Source organism: Podarcis melisellensis, assembly GCF_964234715.1.
Source record: "Podarcis melisellensis genome assembly, chromosome: 2".
In the NCBI taxonomy this organism is placed as follows: Eukaryota; Metazoa; Chordata; class Lepidosauria; order Squamata; family Lacertidae; genus Podarcis; species Podarcis melisellensis.
The window spans coordinates 103,082,910-103,089,325 of NC_138529.1; the positions used below are offsets into that span (position 1 = coordinate 103,082,910).

Genomic DNA, 6,416 nt, shown 5'->3' on the forward strand with positions numbered 1-6,416 from the left:
GCAGGACCGCAGTGTTTCAGAATAATGCAACTTCTAGCCCTATCTGGAGATTGTGGGGGCTAAACCTGCAACCTCTTGTATATGTGCATCCACTCACATTTCCATAGTAATGGTAGCATATTGTGCTTTACATTTACAAATGCTCCAGCCAAGGGTCTGAAAGCCTAGAAGAGCCCTAAGAAAACGCACAGGAACAAAAGATGGTCTTATCCACAAAAACCTAGGTTTTAAAGTACTACAAAACTCTCTATGGAATGCTAAAGGAATAGTTCACATAACAGACCCACAGGAACTGAAAGCCAGGAAAGGGCCCACAGTAGATTCCTCCATCCATCTCTTTATCATTAGTAATGATAAATAGGGGCAAATAATCCCCCAGTCACTGGTTGCAGTGAAATAGCAGTGCTAAAAGGTATCTATCGGTTTTAAGGAAAACGAAAACCAGAGACAGATAATCATACAGCTAAAATCAGCTGAATAGGGAAAGTTACTCAGCTTGGGTATGGGGTGGGGGAAGAGAGAGAGAGAGAGAGAATCACTCAAGTAAGCCTAACTGTCCTGTCAGAGGTATTGTACAAGGCTACACTAAACGGTCCACTGTAATGCACAGCATGAACCACTTTAGATACAGTATTTGTAAATATTGCAGGCTCCTAGACAAGGCCCGCACACCGAAAAGGCCCCGCCTTGATCCGCCTCGCCTCCATTTATTATAGCCTTCTGGCCAAGGGTGGGGATGAGCATCCTTGGTCGCACGAAACTGGCGCGCGAATGGCTAGGTGAAGAGGAGGAGGAGAAGCAACGGCGGCGGCCGAAGGGGTTTGGGAAGAGTCAGGAAAATTGGCCGCAGCCGTGGCAGCTCACCCCGCCTCCCCAGGGTCTCTGCAGCACTAGGGCCCGCCGGCCTCATCCTGGAACTTCGCCTGCGACTGCTGCTGCCGCTGCACCCGAGTCGGCGCCTTTGAAGGAGAAGCGGCGCGAGCGCGCCCGCAGCAGCAAACCCAAGGCGCGCGCCCGGCCCCACAGGGCCCTGGTGGTGGACTTCCCAGCGCGCGAAAGGCCGGGAACGCGCGCGCCTACTGCCGCCTCTGGAACCGGGGAGGGGGAGCTGGGGGCTGGTGAGGGGAAGAGTCGGGAGCGCAAGGCGGGGCCGCGGGCACCGTGGAACGAACGACGCAAGGCCTCGAAGTCTGCGCGCCGCGGCCCGATCCCGCCCTACGAGTCTCCAATTCCAACACGCACGCAAAGAGGTCCTCTCTCTTTGCCCCCCCCAGTGCCCGCCCCCCACCACCGCGGAACGCGCGCGCGCGCTCCCCAGCGCCACACACACACAACAGCCGGGCTCGCGGGAGCGCGCTTCGGCCCCGCTACCCCTCCCCCTCCCCCCCCCCCGCCACCGCTATTCTTTTTCTTCTCCTCCTCCTCCACCCCGCCCGGTTTGAGGCAGCTCCTCTTCTTCTTCTTCACCAGCCCCCGCCCCCACTCTAGCCTTCCCGTCCGCCCCACGTCCGCCGCTCGGCTGTCAGCGTCCCCGCCCAGCGCCGCCTCACCCCGGCCCCTCTGCCGCCTCGCGCCGTCGCCACCTCAGGCCCCGCGTCTTTTTTCCCCTCACAGGTCCCTGGGCGCCATCTTACATTCAACCCGCCGCAACCAATCGGCGCCCGGGCTCGAGCTCGCGACAGCTCCGCCTCCAAGCCGCGCGAGAGCTGCGCGCCGAGTAGACGCCCCTCGCCTTAAAGCGGACGACGGAGGGGACGGGAGGGGTAGGAGGCGGGGGAGGGACCAGAAAGGGGGGGTGAGGGATGAGGGAAGAGGGTGCCAGGGGCCCCAGGACCGGATTTAAGCATAAGATAAACAAGCTATAGCTTAGGGCCCCACTCTCTTGGAGGCCCCCCAAAATATACTTCTTCTTAATTGTATTTCACTATTAATATACTTCTTCATTGTATTTCAGTTCAACAGTTACTTTGATAAAATACATATTTTGTTATGTGCAAATGGCTTTAGATACCTATTAGGTCTATAAATTGCCATATAGCATATATTCAACACAAAAAACAGTGGCAATTTGTTGTTGACAAAGGACAGCTGGACATAAAAAGCGCCCCATTGCCATGAGTAGCTTAGGGCTGAGGGGCAGGTTGTCCAGCTCGCCTGCTCTTGCCCATCTATAGTTCAAGGCCCCACTCCAATCCTACAACTCTTCCCCCCCCCCCAACCTGGGACCCTCCAGAGGTTGTTAGATGCCAGTTCCCATCAGCTGCAGCCAGCAGGATCAGTGGTTAGGCATAGGTCTTGCAGTCCAGCATCATTTGGGGAGCCACAGGTTCCCCTTCCCTGGCATACTGTGCCACCCTCCCCTGAAAGAAGGTTAAACTCTGCTTAACCCCTACATAGGGCATCCCTTTCTGATCCTTTGTGCCGGCTCAGAAAAGCTTGCGGCACCAATGAATTTAAGGACAAACCCCCCAGTGTTAATCTGGACACTTACTCCTAGGGCAGATGTGGCTGGGTGAACCACCTAACAGCCAGACATATGGCTAATAGTCGCAGATTAATGGGAGTTGGTGTCCCACAACAAATGAGGAATCATGCACAACCCTGCAGACTAATAAGATTTTTCTCTAGTAGATATTCTAGCAAGAATAAGCAGTCCCTTCTATAACTGTATAAGCCATTACAAAACCACGAAATCACCTTTTTTGTTAGACAGCACTCTCCCCTCACACCCCTCCGTTGTAACCCGACATATTTCCGCAGTATATTTTTGTAAGCAGGCCATAGTTTCCAGTGCAAGTCCCTTGCTTCTGGGCAAGCTTGACAGAGAGTCTAGGAAGCTTTGAAAGTATTACAGGAATCATTCCTAAAAGAAAGAAACACTACCTAGGCCAGGAAGAGTTGTTTCATAAAATATACAGTGTTTTTATTCGAGAAGAATTGCGCCAACAAACCTTGTGGGAAATTCCCAATCTCAATTAATCGCTCATCTTTATGTATTGTATTATAAAATAACCTTCTATAAAATACCTAGATTTCCATAACACGCTGGTTCAGAGAAAATCCCAAACTGTCGCACACTGTTTTCATGAGTAGCAGGCAATATGCACTTTGAGATTTGAAATGCTGTTCTCTAGAGCAGATTGGTATTCTTTTTCAGTTGAAATGGACTCTAGTTTGGAGTGAAGGAAAAGCCAAGCAGCTATAGGCCTCTGTCTGCAGCTTAGGTAAAATGCTGTAATATCCAATCAGCGGCTGGCATAGAGTTGCACCCCCTTTGAAACTTTATAGCTACTGGTAAAGGCTTGTGGCAGCAATGAAAAGATTTTTTTTACCCACAGGAGTTCAGTTCAAAGAGGGGAAATCGTGCTATCACAAATTTAAAGCGGCATAGCCACAGTTTGAAAGCTCACAGTTTGAAGCTACAGAAACATGCCTTTAAGGAAGAAAAAGTCCCTAATTTTCAGCTAATACAAAGTTATAGATAAATCTTAGAAGAGTTCTCATGATGGAGCAGCTGAAGAGCTCTCTAGGGCACGATTCAGTAGAAGAGCTTTCAGAATGGCACAAATCTTTTACAGCTATTGAGAGATCAGATCATATAATAAAGGAGGTTAACACCTGCTCTGTGCAGCAGTGCTGAACAAAGGAAACACTTTTGCAGACACAGAGTCTGTTCCAGGAATAAAGAATTCAGAGAATGATCAACACAGTGTTCCGCATCTCCCCAGCAAGTCCACAGTTACGAAACATGGAGCTGCATCTCAAGCAATCCTCACCATCCAAAACCTTTCCCTAGGCTTCAGCAAAGTTTCTCTTAAGAAATTCAGAGAAATAGCCCCAGCTTGGTTCACACAGAACTCCGCCCTTCCCCATGCATGTTAGCAATAGAAATAGTTTACAAGGAATCTTAATAGCAGTAATGCAGCTTGCTCATTCGAGATTTGTGCAAATATGTGAAATTCAGATGCAAAAACAATTTGTATGAAATAATGTAAAACCTGTTCCAAATTCTCATTGAATTCAGAGGGACAGATAAGTGGATACAGGATTGCAACATTAATTTTATTTCCATTTGTACCCAATAAATAGCCTTATTCAAGTGAAAAGGGATTCAGCAGTGGGGAGACCGGCAAGCTAATAAATAAGAATTGATTTCCAACAAAATCCCACAGCACAAAATGGAAAGTAGAAAGCACATTCTTTTATCACAAGCACATTTCCTCTCCTTTCTTGCAGAGTAGTTTCCCTAGGAAACAAAGGTAACTCACCTAGCAATATCACTCAGATGGGCTAATTGACTGTTTAAGCAGTTCCTGCTGTTAAATGATGCTGCTCTTTGCTGCCAGTGGCTACTAAAACTGTCTCTATTATCTGAAGTGACAACAGAAGCAGCTGTGGGCTCAGCAGACCAATCTGAGTCCACCTGAACTTGAAGCCAGTTCAACCAAAGGCTGAATATTTTAGTTTCACCGATACTATGCAGAAACATCACACCAGTTATGGCTGGAGAGACGACTCTAGCAGTCAATCACATGAAAGCAACCGTTCTCTCCCAAACCTACAGTAAAGCTATTCTCTCTTGAAGAGTATCACGTTATTGACAAACCAAACCTAGCCAGCTCACATGCCACACAGAGACCAGAAGTCAGTACAGAGAAATTAATAAACATGTCCAAGTTTGGTTTTTTGCTTAAATGGGAAATGATTCAGCATCTGGATGAAATAACACTACACTGCTTGGTTGGCACCATTAACTACTTTTCCCCAGCTTGCTGAAGCAGAGCATTCAAGGCATCTAAGCCATATTTGTGGAACTAGTTGGCGCCTCCTTCCAAGTACTTTTTAAAAAATTACGTGAAGGTTAGCTTGCTCCCCTTTGTCACAGGCTGCATTCACACCATACATCTGAAGCACATGGTGTCCCCCAGTGAATGCTGGGAAGTGTAGTTTACCCCTCATAAATGTACAATTCACAGCACTCTTTTAAAAACTACCGTTCCCAGGATCCTTTGGGGAGTTCATGTGCTTTAAATGTAAGGTATGTGCATAGTTTGCTAGAAAAGTATCAATTATACCTTCTCTCCAGTATGGAGGAAAACCTGTATGGTCCACGTATGGGGACATATTTATACTACTGCTGGCATTATATCTCTCCGTTTCCCCTCTCTTCTACAATGGGAATAACCATGGCCTACCACACAGGATTGTTGTGAGATCACATTAAGTGTGTGCAGTTGAGTACTGCTGCTGCAAGGCTGAAAACAAGAAACCAGCTCCCTAAAATACAAGCTGGCAATGGCCCGTTATGTGGGTCAGAGGTGGCTCAGAGAGGTTTTTGCCATCCTAACCCACCACGCTCTGTTGGCCCCAGTGTCTGTTGCGTGTGCCCGGGGGGGGGGGGGCGATTGCCACGAGGCTTCCGGCAGGTGCTTCACCCAGGAGGGAGAGGGCCCAGCCTGCCTCCATCTCTTACGGCCCGCACCCCAGGGAGCAGGCCGGGCTGTGCCAAGCCTGCAAAGGAAAAGCACAGGCTGCTTTAATATCCCCATGTGCTTGCTGACAACCTCCCACTCCACAGCACCAACAACCGGCCCTTAAGGTGGCACGGGCCAGCAGCAGCAGCAGGTGACACAACTTCGGCTGCCATCACTCCAGCAGAGCGAGACGCCGCCGCCGCTCGGCTTCCTCCGGCCAAGCTTCCCCTGGCGCGCGGGTTTTGCATCTCGTACTCTATTCATTCTTTTGCAGCAGCGACCTTGCTCATCCAGCACCCGTCGCGCGTGGGTTGCTGGGGGGGGGGGCGCGCACAGAGCGACCCGCACGGCTTTCCGAGCCAACCCTCCTCCAGCCCACCTTAACAAGGGCCTAGGCTTGCTAACTTTGCGGCTAGACCTCGGTGTTTGTACACACTGCAGAAAATGTGCAGGACTTTAAAGGTGCAGCGACCCTCCCGCATCCAGCCTTTCTTAATGGGAGGAGAGGAGGAGGAGGTGGCGGCGGCGGCGGGCGAGTCACCCGTGCAAGAGGGAGCGAGCGATGGCCCGGGATCAGGGCCAAAGGTGAACCGAGGGAGGGAGAGAGAGAAGGATCCCTAGCTTCGTGCGCAACGGCGGCTCTTACGCGCGCGGACCCCGCGATGGCGCAGCCGGTGTCGTGTGCTTTGCTCCGTTCCAAGCGGGCAAGGCGAGGGCGGAGGGCCGGGAAGCGATCCGCATTTCCCAGAAGCAAGCGCCGCAAAGGGTCCTGCGAGCCAGACAGGCCTTGACGGCGGAGGGCGGGCTCGATTTGGGGCTTGGCGAGGAGGAGAGGGAGAAAGCCGGAATGGTGCAGCCGAAAGGGCACCGCGCGGCTGGGCTGGGTTGCAAATCAAGCGCTTGAAAGGGTTGCCTTTTGCAGAGCCGGAAGGAGCGTTCCTG

General features: G+C 50.9%; 1 protein-coding gene across 3 annotated transcripts in view; it reads right to left on the reverse strand.

The window, feature by feature from the left end:
- QRICH1 (glutamine rich 1) overlaps nt 1–1,675 on the reverse strand; it is a 28,513-nt gene extending 26,838 nt beyond the window's left edge. The window contains exon 1 of one of the 3 annotated variants that reach the window (XM_081901763.1): nt 1,551–1,675. The gene's annotated coding sequence lies outside the window, so the exon portion shown is untranslated. The remainder of the gene's footprint in view (nt 1–1,550) is intronic. The other 2 variants (XM_081901765.1, XM_081901764.1) reach the window with 2 other exon arrangements.
- Nucleotides 1,676–6,416: the final 4,741 nt, after the last annotated feature.